The sequence below is a fragment of the Ictalurus furcatus genome, chromosome 6, assembly GCF_023375685.1.
Source record: "Ictalurus furcatus strain D&B chromosome 6, Billie_1.0, whole genome shotgun sequence".
In the NCBI taxonomy this organism is placed as follows: domain Eukaryota; kingdom Metazoa; phylum Chordata; class Actinopteri; order Siluriformes; family Ictaluridae; genus Ictalurus; species Ictalurus furcatus.
In genome coordinates this window covers 26,281,356-26,296,283 of record NC_071260.1, presented here as the reverse complement: position 1 = coordinate 26,296,283, position 14,928 = coordinate 26,281,356, and the positions used below count along the sequence as shown (strand labels likewise).

The 14,928-nt window shown below is 37.4% G+C and overlaps 1 long non-coding RNA gene across 1 annotated transcript; it reads left to right on the top strand.

The window, feature by feature from the left end:
• Positions 1 to 10,623: 10,623 nt before the first annotated feature.
• LOC128609050 (uncharacterized) lies at positions 10,624 to 11,283 on the top strand. Its single transcript, XR_008386157.1, has 2 exons — positions 10,624 to 10,779; positions 10,998 to 11,283. It is a non-coding gene; the product is annotated as an uncharacterized LOC128609050 (long non-coding RNA).
• The last annotated feature ends 3,645 nt before the right edge of the window (positions 11,284 to 14,928 follow it).

Below are 14,928 nucleotides of genomic sequence, written 5' to 3'. Positions count from 1 at the left end.
ACTTTTGTTGCCAGTGGTTTAGACATTAATGGCTGTGTGTTGAGTTAGCAAATTTACACTATTACACAAGCTGTACACTCACTACTTTACATTGTAGCAAAGTGTCATTTCTTCAGTTTTGTCACATGAAAAGATATAATCAAATATTTACAAAAATGTGAGGGGTATACTCACTTTTGTGAGATATTGTATATGAAACGCAGAGCATGACATAATTCTGTGTACCGATAAGAAGCAATCTGAGGCAGTTCAAACAGGCTTTGTTTTAGGATCTTGGAAGATGTTTAGACGAACCTTGAACAGAAGAAGATGTTTGTGTCTCTCTAAGCAGATAAACATTCTGTACTGATCTCAGTGACATGACATGGCCTTCTTAGTGTTATCCTCACATGAGAATGAAACAGAACAAGAACAAACTTATTAAAAAGTAAAAATGAGTACTTTCCCTCACATTTCCCCCATTTTATAATTACAAAATATGATAACTAAAATTAACAGAGAAATTACAATGCTGTGAATACATCAGAACTTCAGAATCCTTTCACGGTTCAACTGAATTCAACATGATACGTACATAATGAAGGTGCTAAGGCTGTTTTTGCAGATATAAAGTATCCTGTAGTCAAGCAAGTTTATTTAGGGTGAAATGAGAATCGTCATGGTCAAAGGAATATTTACAATAGGTGTGAAATGGATGTCAATGGGTCGTCATCGTCAGTGTCGCTGTGAGAATCTGATACCCAGTCAGGTTTAGGATACAAGTCAGGTTGGTCATCATAGGCATAGTAATCAGTCTTCGTCAACTTCAGCGTTTGGTCATTAGTAATTTCACCAAGCGTGAGAGACTGCTCCGAACGAGAGAAACAATACAAGGCAAAATGAGCAAGACAAGAAGAATTACTGCATAATTACAAATTATAAATTTTAATTAATAGAATAGGGCGCACGTTCGCCTCACACCTCCAGAGTCCGGGGTTCGAGTCCCACTGGGGCCATGTGTGTGCGGAGTTTGCATGTTCTCCCCGTGCTGCGGGGGTTTCCTCCGGGTACTCCGGTTTCCTCACCCAGTCCAAAGACATGCATGGTAGGCTGATTGGCGTGTCCAAAGTGTCCGTAGTGTATGAATGGGTGTGTGAGTGTGTATGTGATTGTGCCCTGCGATGGACTGGCACCCTGTCCAGGGTGTAACCCGCCTTGTGCCCGATGCTGCCTGGGATAGGCTCCAGGTTCCCCGTGACCCTGAAAAGGAATAAGCGGTAGAAGATGGATGGATGGATGGATGGATTAATAGAATAATCATTATGTGTCTGCGTGACGAGGGGAAGTGTGACGTTGTGTGGGTAGCCCTGTTGGCAATGATTCTTATGACAAAAGGCGATACAGAACGTTTTACAGAGGCGGCCAATATCTTGGCATACGGGCTTTTAAATACTAATTGTCGTCCAATCTGCAGCAATAGTCTACTAGAGAACTTTGCGGGCTTATGTGGGGCCTATAGAAATCACGTCGCTTTAGGCACTTAGTCCCGTCACCACGATCAGCTAAATACCAAGTTTGTGTAAAAGTGTGTGCGTCATGCACTCTTTCTGCTTTCTGCTGCATCTTGTTTTAGGCTTTGTTTTAGGATCTTGGAAGATGTTTAGACGGACCTTGAACAGAAGAACATGTTTGTGTCTCTGTAAGCAGATAAACATTCTGTACTGATCTCAGTGACATGACATGGCCTTCTTAGGCGTTATCTTCACATGAGAATGAAACAGAACAAGAACAAACTTATTACCAAGTAAAAATGAGTAATTTCCCTCACAACTACTAATGTGAGAGGTGAGTTTACTGATTTAAAGTTATGTTTCTTTCTCTTTTTAGGTATCATGAAAAAATGAAGGCGATTTTCAGGTTGTCTTACTTTTCATAAATTACAGTAGGTTATTAAACTCCTAGTCTATGATTTTTTTTTCTAATTAGATATTTTTGTATTATTAAGTATTGAAATGCAAAAATCCTCCAGCTGTTCTTGTATTTGGTCTGTTTTAGGTGAGGCTTTGAGGTGTTATGGATGTGTTGGAAAAGGCTGTTCAGGTAGACAAGAGAAATGTGGCTCTCTTTTGCAATGAACCCATCCTAGGATGCATGGGCACTCTGCTAATTCAGTTGTGGGAATAAAAACACCACTTTTTTATTTATAACAATTTTATTTGTCTTCACATGCACAGCTGTTCAACGAAACCTCAGTACCTCAGCCCAGGATGGTCCTATCTCCTTGAAACAAAAACTGATCTCTAGAGCACATTAGAAGGTACATGGACGTATACAAACATTTTGCACATTCTTGTTCCTTAGACTTAGAACGTAAGTCCAAATCTAATGTTCAAGATTGCTCACAGTTCCACATTTAGGGTCAATTTATACTGGGAAGGGTTCGAGTCTCATGCTTAATTTTTTTAGGAGGTACCTAGGTTAAGTATAGTGTGTATGCAGAACATTTCATGTTTGAGACTTCTCTTATTTATTTTTTTATGTGGGTGAAAAAGTGCAATTTTAAAAAAAATCCCTGATTTTCGGGTTAAATATCTCTGGTGGGGGATCAGATACACACCTGAAATTTTCACAGAAATAAGTACTCTTTAGTAGCATTCTGCTCTAAAAATTGTGAGTTTGAGATTGGAGGTAAACTCTGCAGGACCAGCCTGATCTACCATTTTGGTACAGGTGTACAGTTGGTATACATGAATGTATTTTATCCAAATATGTAATTACAGTGTTCAGTTGGGTGTTTTACAAATGAACAGATGATGATTTTACATGATTTTACAAATGAACTGTGATGATGTTTCTCCTCTGATAAAAGCGGTAAGTGACTAAAGCCTAGAAGATACGTACTGCTTTTAACACAGGAGAAACAACAACACAGCTCTGTTTATGACAATGTTCATTTGTAAAAGAAGAAGAGGAGGAGGAGAAGTCTCAAACCTGAAATGTTCTGCATGCACACAATACTTACCTAGGTACCCCCTTGTATATAAATTAGGACTGAAACTGAGACTCTGAGACTGAGACTCCCATTATAAATTGACCCTAAAAGTGTAACTGTGAGCAACACATGTGCCTTGTAATGTGCTCTTGAGGTCATTTTTTATTCCAAGGAGGTTCCAGTGGGTAATAACCCATTGTTTCATAAACCTGTCTAAAGGTGCAATTTTTATTTGTCTTCCAACAGTGAGATTTTCTATGCATGAGTGAGTACATCTGTAGGGAGCAACAGCAGGCTCCTTCTTTGAAAGTTTCAGTCCAGACTAAATTTGTGAAATATATCTCCTACAGAGAAAACTTGGTTGGCGATTTCATTACCAAATTTAGGTATTTGGTATTTTTGTTCTGCCTGAAGGTCCAAAATATGTTGCAGACACAATTCCCACATAAGAGAGGCTCAGACAATCATTAGCTTTTGGGAACTGTGTCCATCTGCCACTTTAAAATGGGTTTAGGGGGTTTGCTTGAGAGCCGCTCCTATTTGAGACAATGAATTCAAAAGAAAGGAACGACCTTTGAAGAATGCTGTAACCCTTTCATAGGCATTGCCCTTCACACTTTGTTATTTGACACAGACAACAGTTGTGTCCATTGCCAGGACAATGTCTTCAACAAATAAGTAAAGGCTATAAACAGAGACGCATGCTTTTAATACCATGAAAAAAAACCTTCTGTCTGCATTGTGGGACTGAGCCTGCTGAAATCTACAGGTACATCTCAAAAATAAGAACATCGTGGAAAAGTTTTTTTTTTTTTGGTAATTTAATTCAAAAAGTGGAACTTTCATGTTCTAGATTCATTACACATAAAGATAAATATTTCAAGCCTTGTTTTTGTTTTAATCTCGATGATTATGGCTTACAGCTCATGGAAATCAAAAATCCAGTATCTCAAAATATTAGAGTAAAAAATGTATCATGCAGAAATGTTGTCCTGAGAAGAGCTCTAAACAGCTAATTAACTCAAAACACCTGCAAAGATTTCCTGAGCCTTTCAAGTTGCTTGAAGTCCAGTGTGAAGTTTCCACAGTCAGTGATGATTTGGGGCGCCATGTCATCTACTGGTGTTGTTCCACTGTATTTTCTCAAGTTGAGAGTCAATGCAGCATCTACCAGGAGATTTTAGAGCACTTCATGCTTCCATCTGCTGACGAGCTTTATGGAGATGCTGATTTCCTTTTCCAGCAGGACAAAACTACTAGTAACTGGTTTACTGACCATGGTATTACTGTGCATGATTGGACAGCCGACTCGCCTGACCTGAATCCCATAGAGAATCTATGAGAGACACCAGACCCAACAATACAGACGAGCTGAAGGCCGCTATCAAAGCAACCTGGTCTTCCCGAACACATTGGCAGTGCCACAGGCTGATTGCCTCCATGCCACGCCACACTGATTCAGAAATTCCTGCAAAAGGTTTAAAGCCCCAACCAAGTACTGAATCCATAAAATAACATACTTTTCAGAAGGTAGACATTTCTGTATTATAAATTCTTTATTCTAATATTTTGAGATATTGGATTTTTGATTTCCATGTGCTGTAAGCCATAATCATTGCGATTAAAACAAAAAAGGCTTGAACTATTTCACTTTATGTGTAATGAATCGAGAATATATAAAAGTTCCACTTTTTGAATTAAATTATGGGGGAAAAAATTAACTTTTCCATGAAAACTTTTCCAATTTTTTTAGATGCACCTGTATGTTTCAAGATATATGCATGGTCAAATATATGCATTTTTCCCATGTGATATTTGTTGTCCTAGTGAATTTTCAGCATTCTTTTTATAAGATTATCAGATGTCCCTGTTGTTTAAACCAAGTCTCTTCACCAGCCCACACAAAAACACACCCACCAGATGGAAGTCATCATAACTGTTGAGTTTACATAGTCATATTATTTGCCATGAACACATTCTATATAATTCTTTCTGTATATTAATAGCCTACTCCTGACTATAAATACTAGGAGTCATTACTTTAAATGTCTTCAAAAACTTTTTGGGTGTTTTTCTTTTCTTGTCTCAGTCTCAAGTTGAGTTTACCTATAAATCTTGTTGCTACCATATGCTTGTGGGATACCATCTCATGCTGTGCTGAGGTCCTGAACCTGACACCAACTTTCAGTCATGAATAAGGTAGTCTGTGTGTCTAGTGCAGTGCTTCTCAACCCGGGGGGGGGGAAGGATGCACAAATTGTTTTCAAGAAAAAAAAACACAGACAGGGCATTATTTGGAGACTTGGTGTATTTTATTGCTTTTCAAATAGAATGTGCATAAATGAAAAGACCCTGCGTTCCCTCTCCCTTTGTATTTTCTTTTTCCTGGGAAGAGGCAGAGCTTAGCTTGCCTTTTATCTAGCTGTCAGTTCAGACCGGTGTTGCCAGCTTAGTGACTTTTCAGACCCCTTCATCGACTTTTTTGCAAAAAAAAAAAAAAAGCCGCTTAGCGACAAATCTAGCGACTTTTTGGACAAACCTTAGCAACTTTCCAAATATCTCCAGTACTGTCCTGCAAGCATGAGGTCTTGCTTTCCTGCTGCACTCTCACCTCTCTCTGCGTCTGCGTAGAATGTAAGATGAATGGAATAAGAATAATGGTAATGATGATGAGTCTTTATTGGTCACATATACATTACAGCACAGTGAAATTCTTTTCTTTGCATACCCCAGCATGTTAGGAAGTTGGGGTCATGTAAAATAGTACACGTTATTACAGCCTAGATCTCTTGTTCAAAGTAGTTATAGTATTCAGAAACATTTTTGATGATTCATGTTCCATACCAGTCCATTATATAGTTTTAAAAGTTATTTAAAAATGAATAAAAGTTATGAAAAGTAATTTTAAAAAGTACAAAAACACAAAGTAAAAAAAAATCTATCTATCTATCTATCTACCTCGTCTTCAACCAGCCCAAGAGAACCCATGTCACACTCCTCTTCATCTCCCTCCACTGGCTTCCTGTAGCCGCCTGCATCAAATTCAAGGCCTTGTTGCTCACGTACAAGACCTTGTCTGGAACAGCACCCTCCTACCTCAACTCTCTCCTGAAGGCTTAGGTTCCCTCACGCAATCTGCGATCGATCAATGGCCGACGCTTAGTAGTGCCTACTCAGTGTGGCTCAAGGTCCCTTTCCAGAACATTCAAACTAACTGTTCCTCAGTGGTGGAATGAACTTCCAACCTCAATCCGGACCGCAGAATCTGTCACTATCTTCAAAAAAACAGCTAAAGACCCACCTCTTCCGTGAACATCTTAACAACCTCTAAAAAAAAAAAAAAAAAAAAACCTACTCTGGCACTTACACCTCTACTCTGTGCACTTTGCTTCTTCTAGAACTCAATTAATAGATCTTGTATGGTAGCACTACTTGTATTGTTCTCTGCTTGATATATCACTTTGCTGTATTTTCTCATTTGAAAGTCGCTTTGGATAAAAGCATCTGCTAAATGAATAAATGTATGTGTGTATAAATCTATCTATCTATCAAAAACATATTATAGATCAGGTTATAGATTGTATATAGAATAAAGATCATCATTATACCTGCTCTCCTCCAATTTGGGGGGGCAGGGGCATGCCACATGATAGGGGAGGCTTGGGGGGTGCTGTAGTTACAAAAGGTTGAGAAGCACTGGTCTAGAGGATACAAAATGTGGTGCATTGCTAAAGAAAAATATTATCACTTTAACCATTTGCACATACAGTTGATGTAAACAGTCTAGAGACCAAAGAAACTACAAACTGCAGAATCACACTGACTATGACTATGACTACGGGGTTGTCCACTAATCGTAGGGTTGCCAGTTCGATTCCCGGCCCACATGACTCCACATAGTCCAAGTGACCTTGGGCAAGACACTGAACCCAAGTTGCTCCCGATGGCAAGTTAGCACTTTGCATGGCAGCTCTGCTACCATTGGTGTGTGAGTGTGTGTGTGAATGGGTGAATGAGACACAGTGTAAAGCACTTTGGATAAAAGCGTTATATAAGTGCAGACCATTTACTATAATGCTGATACTGAACATCCTTTCAACACACCTAGTACTGTTTGATTTTAAGGTATATAATGTGGACGAGTAACGATTTATAATCCCAATATCTGTTCACACAGAATAGGATGTGTTCCCTTTCAAAGTTGGTTTCTCTCATTATTTTAACTTCTAGTTGTCTTGCCACTGTTGTAGCAAGATATAAAAACATATAAAAACATAATCTGCCCTGCCACACACACACACACTACTTATCAAAACCAGAAAAAAAAAATTATAAAGCACTCACACTTCTATTAATTAAACTATAGTTTTGAAAAGTAACTGGCTAGATAAAGTATGATTTAAATCCCATATGTTTGCATTCTTTAATTCGTAATGAGAAAAGCATACAAAGAACATGCTACAGTCAATAACCTAATCACCAAGTGTCTAAGAAAACAAGTGAAAAAGTTAATCATCTCAAAAACAAGATATACTCAGTGACATTTTAGACATTTTAAAAAGAAAAACAGCCTTTTAAATTGTTTAATAAAATGGCTGAAGAAACAAGCATGCATGTGTGCAGTATCTAAGTAAACGTTCTAGGCTGGGATCTACTCCACTTCAGGCTTGATTGGGGGCCAAGGGCATGGGCATCCAAAGCGCACCTTATAGTCCAAACAGCATTCTTCATTCTTTTGTTCAGAATTGACACAGGAAAATCCAAAAACTGTGTCATACCTGATGGAGACAGAGAAAGATGGGGAAAGGCCAAACTAATGAATCAAATAAATCACTTTTCAAAATATTTTAATATGAAAATTTTATGATTTAGAAGGTGTTTAATTGTTTGGGGTTTTTTTAACAGATATATATATATATATATATATATATATACACACACACTATCCAGCATTTCTCGTGTTTTATTTCTTAATTTATTCACATTGGTGAAGATCTACTGCACAATGCATTCTAGACTTACACTTCAAACACTTGTCCAATGCTTTCTGCAGGAACACCAGTGAGTGTTGCAGCCTGAATGGTCAGAGGTTTGGAACAGATCTTTTTTGGATACTCTGCTCTCAATTCATTCATGGTTTCATAATCTCCATTCCCATTGGGATTGTCCCGGTCAAACCACTGAGTGTAACAAACTGCAACAAGAGGAAGTCAATAAAAAGAAAGCCTTCAAGTCTTTTTCAGGTAATAGTCGCATGCATCATATTCCATATATGCAGTATGTGAAAGCGCTTTACTCCCTGCATATATGTAACAGACATTGTGATGTCATGCCATCTTGTAAAACTTACGCCTTTTTTCCAGATCTTGGGCTCCTTGAGAATAAAAATAGAAAAGTAGATAAAAGTATAAAAAACTAAATATCATTTCAGGTTCAGTTGATGAGACTAATTACGTACTCTTCATCTTGCTTACCAGTATGTGTAGCAATCAAAATCACACCAAAGATCTATGACAAAATCCAATGACATTATTCAGTTAGTAAAGTGAGTAAACACACCATTAAAACATTACATTATAGGACCAGTAATATACAGTACTGTGCAAAAGCACATGTAAAGAAATGCTGGAAAGATGTCGTCAAATATATTGAAATTAAACATTTCTACATAAAAAAATCTACTATAAAGAGCAGTGAACAGTAATACACTAAACAAAGTGGATATTTGGTGTAACAGACCTTTGCTTTTAAAAAAAAATGCATCAGTAGTCTCAGGTATATATAAAAGACAAACAATGTGTTAATGTGGAAGTGAAAAAATGAGACTTACCAAAAGCTTCATGTTGCCTGTAAGTTAGAATCGAAAGCTCCTGGGAAAACACATACACAAACAAATGTACAGTGCAATTTAAGAGGGCTCGTTGGAGTCACTACATTAAAAAATGGTATTTGTGCTTACCAATGCTGTAAATACACTGGAAAGTTTGCAGTCTGTCTTATGTCTGTAGAATAACAAGTCTACTGAGGCTTCTCTTATATACCTGTGAAGGGACAAACGGCTCCACATTCACCACACCCACCACATTCACATGGAATATTTCAGTACGTTATCCTTAACCTGCAAAAAGGTCATGGGAATATCTTCTATCATTGGTGTGTGAGTGTGTGTGTGTGAATGGGTGAATGAGAACCAGTGTAAAGCACTTTGGATCAACTAAGGTTAAAAAAGCGTTATATAAGTACAGAACATAAGACCAATATCTAGTATTACAGCGAGCCATATGCTAAAGTAATGTTATCAGCTCAGGTGAGTGTCTATGTTAGCATCACGCATCCCTACTGTGATTGGTGACAGTGTCCAGCTAGCTAACCCTAGCTCGGAGCCTCAGATAAGATGCATACCTAGAGAATTATAGAATAATAGTCCATATTTCACAGCCAACATAAACACATGACACTAGTAGCGTAACGCCAACACTGAGGACAACACATGATATGCAGACCAATTTGATGCAGTGTGCGGCGTATGGTCTGAGCACTGACAGGCTGACCCCCCACCCCTTCAACATCTGCAGCAATGCTGGAAGCACTCATACGTCTATTTCCCAAAGACAACCTCTGGATATGACGCTGAGCACGTGCATTCAACTTCTTTGGTCAACCATGGCAAGGCCTTTTCTGAGTGGAACCTGTCCAGTTAAACCGCTGTATGGTCTTGGCCACCGTGCTGCAGCTCAGTGTCAGGGTCTTGGCAATCTTCTTATAGCCTAGGCCATCTTTATGTAGAGCAACAATTCTTTTTTTCAGATCCTCAGAGAGTTCTTTGCCATGAGGTGCCATGTTGAACTTCCAGTGACCAGTATGAGGGAGTGTGAGAGCGATGACAGCAAATTTAACACACCTGCTCCCCATTCACACCTGAGACCTTGTAACACTAACAAGTCACATGACACCAGGGAGGGAAAAAGGCTAATTGGGCCCAATTTGGACGTTTTCACTTAAGGGTGTACTCACTTTTGTTGCCAGCGGTTTAGACATTAATGGCTGTGTGTTGAGTTATTTTGAGGGGACAGCAAATTTACACTGTTATACAAGCTGTACACTCACTACTTTACATTGTAGCAAAGTGTCATTTCTTCAGTGTTGTCACATGAAAATATATAATCAAATATTTACAAAAATGTGAGGGGTGTACTCACTTTTGTGAGATACTGTATATGAAACGCAGAGCATGACATAATTCTGTGTACCGATAAGAAGCAGTTTGAGGCAGTTCAAATAGCCTTTGTTTTAGGACGATGTTTAGACGGACCTTGAACAGAAGAACATGTTTGTGTCTCTCTAAGCAGATAAACATTCTGTACTGATCTCAGTGACATGACATGGCCTTCTTAGGCGCTATCCTCACATGAGAATGAAACAGAACAAGAACAAACTTATCACCAAGTAAAAATGAGTAATTTCCCTCACAACTACTAATGTGAGAGGTGAGTTTACTGATTTAAAGTTATGTTTCTTTCTCTTTTCAGGTATCATAAAAAAATGAAGGTGATTTTCAGTTGTCTGGTTGTCTTACTCTTCATAAATAAGACAGTAGGTTATTAAACACATAGTTTATGAAATTTTTTTCTAATTAGATATTTTTGTATTAAGTACTGAAATGCAAAAATCCTCCAGCTGCTCTTGTATTTGGTCTGTTTTAGGTGAGGCTTTGAGGTGTTATGGATGTGTTGGAAAAGGCTGTTCAGGTAGACAAGAGAAATGTGGCTCTCTTTTGCAAAATCCTGTCTGTGCCATCATAGATGCCCGTAAGAACTTTTAGTATAATATTCTCAATCGAAGAAAAATATGACTTATAAAATTTGAACCTGCAAATATATATCTCAATGTTTTAAACACCCAGGTCTTTTTAATAACCCACTGATTCATGAACCCATCCTAGGATGCATGGGCACTCTGCTAATTCAGTTGTGGGAATAAAAACACCACATTTTTATTTATAACAATTTTATTTGTCTTCCAACAGCAAGATTTTCTATGAAAGGATGCATGAGTGAGTACATCTGTAGGGAGCAACAGCAGGCTCCCGGTACCACTGCTACCTGCTGCAGTACCAACTTCTGCAACCGCTAAGAAGGACATCACCCATGGTCCCTTTATGACCATCACTAGCCAAGAAGTTAAATTCCATTAATCATTCATATTTCATCTGTATAAAATATAATGTGTACATTTCAGACATCTGCATTAATTGATTTGTTTTGTTAAATAATGGGAATTTTTATTTCCATTAAATAAAAGAATTAACTGCAGCCTTTAGAAATTCCAGTTTGTTTCATCTAGCACTGTTATAAAAGAAATTCAATAAGAATAAATTCATAAATGAATTTAATAAGACATCACCGATATAAGATATGTCTTTATTTAAATATGTTCATTAGTGATTATTTTATTTGTGGTAATGATTTTCACAGAAAAAGCAGATTAAAGGTAGATTTCTTTTTTCTTTTTTAATTAAAAATGTAATGAAAACCTATCTTTTTTCATAGTGCAGTTTTACTTGCACCAATGAAAAATCTTTCAAATTGATTTATCTGCAGAAATCAGGTCCAATATTAAATTACTGACAGACGTGTTTGTTTCCTGAAAAGGTTAATACAAGGGATTTCTAAGAACACAGCTTACTCACCTGTCATTAAATTTCAACATTCCCATATCAGTATAATGCAGTAGTGGTGTAGTTTGTGAAAAATTGCTTACATTGTGGAACTCAAAACAGGGTTATTTAACTTCACAAAACCTTTATTTTTGTCATGTGGATAGAATCCTTAACAACCAAACAGTATTTGATGTTGTAGAATAATTCAGTTCTATCTGTGTTGTGTTTAACAAAGAGTTTTGCTAGCTGGATTATTAAAACATTGACGTTCCCTATCTCAAAATGGCTCTTCACCCAGATAGAAACGTATAATACGGAGCTCACAATTTTTCAACTATTTCACCAGAACCACGATGAATGTGAAAGTATTCAGTATTGTATAGTACTTGGTCCAAGTCTCCAGATTAACATCCCAAACCCAAAACATGGTTTAAAGAGGGAAAAATAGATTTAAAAATAATTTATAGTTTTCATGTCCAAGAAATTGTTTATATGTAGTCTAAAGATACAATGCAATAAGAAGAAACTTTCCTTTGTTGCCAAACAGCTACCAGATTCCAGTGCCAGCTACTTTTTCCCCCTAGCAAACATACAAATATACAGATCATTGGCTGGGGCATATCAGTAACCTTGGATAAAGGTCAAATTATAGGAATAAATTCAAGGGAACACTGGATTAAGCAAAATGTGGAACAGTAATTGTCAAAACATGTTGATAAATCTGTTAAGATGACAGTTCCTTTTTAAACAACTCCAATAATAATAATAATGCATGTTAATGATGCACGTATGGAAAATGATTTGATTTCATACCTGTACTAATGAGTTAATCATTTAATCTATTATTTATTTCTTTATTACCATTAGTTAATCCCTCATTACTCCATAGTCCCACATTTATGTGGGTAAACAGAATTCTACTGCATTTGCTTCTTGCTGTTTAGGCTTGTTGTGTGAGAAAGCATAAGGGAGGCATAGAGGTAGGCCTACTCCATCGGGACTGATTTAAGACACCTGTAGGATGTGAAATTACAGTCATGTCTTGGTATGTATGGTTAATGTAATAGGCTTGTGACCCGAAGTTGAAATGAGGTTGAAATTAAGTAGTTCTCACAGTCCTAGTAGTACATTAGATTTTCACCATATATGTATTTCCTTTCCTGTTAATCATGTGATCATTTATGATAATTCATGTTAATTTTATCTTTATTTGACCAATAATCATGAACATTTCAGGCTACTGTAAGGTATGTGGGGCATATTATGTTTAGATTTAATCTTAAAACACTTTGATTTGTCCTTATATTAAAATTGACATAGAAATCAGAATTTTTTAAACCTAAGACTGATGTAAAAAAATATATATTTTTTCTTTGAGCTTATGCGGTACACTATTACATGTTCGTGTCTCCTGGTAGTGACTATTCATGTCTGTGTTGCATAATTGAGAGTGACTGAACTGATAGATTCCACAGACAGAGCTAGAAATCTAGGAATAGTAAAATGTCATTGTTATACTAGCTTGTTTAGAGGACCTCACTTGCAAATTGTTGTTGTTGTGGTTGCACTTCACTGGCAATTTTTTCAATGTGTTGAATATCTCAGGTGGGGGATCAGATACAAACCTGAAATTTTCACGGAAATAAGTACTCTTTAGTAGCATTCTGCTCTAAAAATTGTGAGTTTGAGATTGGAGGTAAACTCTGCAGGACAGTGGACCATGAAGGCCAGATTTGAGGAACCAGCCTGATCTACCATTTTGGTACAGGTGTACAGTTGGTATGCATGAATGTATTTTATCCAAATGTGTAATTACAGTGTTCAGTTGGGTGTTTTACAAATGAACAGATGATGATTTTACAAATGAACTGTGATGTTGTTTCTCCTGTGATAAAAGCAGTAAGTGACTAAAGCGCAAAAGATACGTACTGCTTTTAACACAGGAGAAACAACACCACAGCTCTGTTTATGACAATGTTCATTTGTAAAATAAGAAGAAGAAGAAGAGGTGAAGTATCAAGCCTGAAATGTTCTGCATGCACAAAATACTTACCTAGGTACCCCCTTGTAAATAAATTAAGACTAAGACTCTGAGACTGAGACTCCCATTATAAATTGACCCTAAAAGTGGAACTGTGTGCAACACATGTGCCTTGTAATGTGCTCTAGAGATCAGGTTTTGCTCCAAGCAGGTTCCAATGGCTAATAACCCATTATTTCATATACCTGTCCAAAGGTGCAGTTTTTATTTGTCTTCCAACTGTGAGATTTTCTATGAAAGGATGCATGAGTGAGTACATCTGTAGGGAGCAACAGCAGGCTCCCGGTACCACTGCTACCTGCTGCAGTACCGACTTCTGCAACCGGTAAGAAGGACATCACCCATGGACATCAGCCTTTATGACCATCATTAGCCAAGAAGTTAAAATCCAGTACTCATTTATATTTCATCTGTATAAAATATAATCTGTACATTTCAGGCATGTGCATTTCAGGCATGTGCATTAACTGATTTGTTAAATAATGGGAATTTTTATTCAATTAATAAAAGAATAAACTGCAGCTTTTAAAAATTCCAGTATGTTTATTTCTAGCCCTAGTATAAAAGAAATTTAATAAGACATAAAATAATTGAATAAGACATCACCAATAGTTTAGTTTAACTTTATTGTCCCTCTGTTTGTCACAGAGTGGAAATTTGTCTTTGACACTGGCATCATACATATATATACATACATATATACATAAATACAAATATAAATATAAATACATAAATACATAGACATAGATGCTTACACATTGACACAAACAAAGACATGAATAAAATTACACTAACTGCATAATTCTTAAACACATTTCCAAACCTCCCACAATACCAACCATGCAAATAATATATATATATATATATATATATATATATATATCTCCATCCATCTTCTATACCGCTTATCCTTTTCAGGGTCACGGGGAATCTGGAGCCTATCCCAGGGAGCATCAGGCACAAGGTGGGGTACACTCTGGACAGGGTGCCAATCCATCACAGGGCACACAAACACACACACACTCACATACCCATTCATACTCTACAGACACTTTACACATGCCAATCAATCTACCATGCATGTCTTTGGACTGGGGGAGGAAACCAGAGTACCCGGAGGAAACCCCCGCAGCACGGGAAGAACATGCAAACTCCGCACACACAGGGCCACGGTGGGAATCGAACCCCGACCCTGGAGGTGTGAGGCGAACAGGCTACCTTTAAATCTTGTTGCTACCATATGCCTGTGGGACACCA